Source organism: Elephantulus edwardii, unplaced genomic scaffold (assembly GCF_000299155.1).
Source record: "Elephantulus edwardii isolate Elephantulus edwardi_28Jun2011 unplaced genomic scaffold, EleEdw1.0 scaffold00172, whole genome shotgun sequence".
Classification (NCBI taxonomy): Eukaryota; Metazoa; Chordata; class Mammalia; order Macroscelidea; family Macroscelididae; genus Elephantulus; species Elephantulus edwardii.
The window spans coordinates 5,794,407-5,794,928 of NW_006399922.1; positions in this window are offsets into that span (position 1 = coordinate 5,794,407).

Sequence of the window (522 nt, forward strand, 5' to 3'; positions counted from 1 at the left end):
TCCGCCTCAGTTTCAGTGAGCAGGGTTGTGTCATCTGCATAATGCAGGTTGTTGATTATTCTTCCACCAATCCTGATGCCACATTCCTCTTCGTACAGCCCAGCATCTCGGATGATCTGTTTTGCATATAGATTGAAAAGGTATGGAGACAAAATACATCCCTGACAGACCTCTTTCTTGATTTTGAACCATTCAGTATCTCCCTGCTCTGTTCTGACGACTGGCTCTTGGTCCAAGTATAGGTTTTGCATTAGCACAATCAAATGTTCTGGGATTCCCATTCTTCTCAGAGTCAGCCAAAACTTGTTGTGATCCGCACAGTCAAATGCCTTTGCATAGTCAACGAAGCACAGATAGACATTCTTCTGGTATTCTCTGCTTTCTGCAAAGATCGATCTTACATTAGCTACAATATCCCTAGTACCGTGACCTCTTCTAAATCCAGCCTGCACATCTGGCAGTTCTCTGTTGACATATTGTTCCAAATATTTTTGGATAATTTTCAGCAGAATCTTGCTTGCA